General features: G+C 35.9%; 1 pseudogene; it reads left to right on the plus strand.

The window, feature by feature from the left end:
* The first annotated feature begins 309 nt into the window (after window positions 1-309).
* Window positions 310-487, plus strand: LOC116657329 (annotated as a pseudogene).
* Window positions 488-1,206: the final 719 nt, after the last annotated feature.

A 1,206-nucleotide genomic window follows, 5' to 3' on the forward strand; every position in this document is an offset into this window, starting at 1 on the left:
CTGTTTCTCTGGAAAACCCTGACTGATACAGAGCCTACTCCACACCTTGTCTCCAGGAGTGTTTGAAGTCAGGAAAGTGGTCATCCTTGTGGGTTGGGGGAGAGAAGTGGTTGGAAGTGGGGGACAGAGGAAGAGCTTGGATTTGATAAAAATTCTGTCTCTTGATCAATCAGGCTGCTGGTTATAGGAGTTGGTTTACTTCCTCCTGTAAGAGGTAAACAAACCAAGCTGTATACTTCTCTTTTGAGCATTTTTTGGTATATATGTTACAGTTTAATAAAAAAGTTAACATAAAAAGTTAACTCCACAAGCTTTGCACAGTGGCAGTATCATAGTCAGTGAGGTTTATCCAAGGCACAATTATTGCTAATTGAAAACTTCCCAATACCCTGCCATGACGACTTGAAATATAGCCGGCATTGAAAGTTAATTCCAGGTATATTAAGGAGTGAAATGAGAAATGCAAATATATATAACTTTTAAAAAGCAGATACAGGAGAATATCTTTACAAAGTTGAGTAGAGGAGGATTTCTTAAACTATAAAAAGCACTAGCTGTAAAGGAAGATCAATTAAGTTAAACTTCATTTGAGTTAAGAAATTCTATTGCATAAAAGACATCATAAAACACAGGAAGCAACTTAAAAGGCTTCACTTGCCAAATCTGGGACAATTTGAGCATCAAAATAAAATAAGGACAGTAAGAGATTATAACCCATCAAAAGAATGTATGAGTTTACACAGATTTAAGTAAATAATTGGGGGAGGAGGAGAAAAGCTCTTCTCTACAGTAGAAAGCCTTGTACTAGATGTAAAAGGAAGGATGAAATTAGAAAACCAATAGTCAGCAACTATCATATTAATAATTCAGGGAAAGCTGTCAATGGACATAAAACTAATGGACTTGAGAAGTAAAGTAGCAGGGTAATTACATAGTCCCATAGTATCTCCCCACATATACTTCTTAATTACAAAGGGAAAAATAGTAACTTTATATGGAGAAATTTGAAAGACCCCACTTCAATCAAGTGATGAAATTTACTATCACCAGCAATGGACTAAATCTACATCATGTGCCTCCTGGTACAAAGCACTGAGAAGGACACAGCATCAAAAAATGCTTTACCTTAATATAATCGTGAATAAACACTAGGCAAACCTAAGCTGAGGGAAATTCTATGAAACAGCTGGTCTGTAATCTCTAAAA

The sequence above is a fragment of the Camelus ferus genome, chromosome 17, assembly GCF_009834535.1.
Source record: "Camelus ferus isolate YT-003-E chromosome 17, BCGSAC_Cfer_1.0, whole genome shotgun sequence".
In the NCBI taxonomy this organism is placed as follows: domain Eukaryota; kingdom Metazoa; phylum Chordata; class Mammalia; order Artiodactyla; family Camelidae; genus Camelus; species Camelus ferus.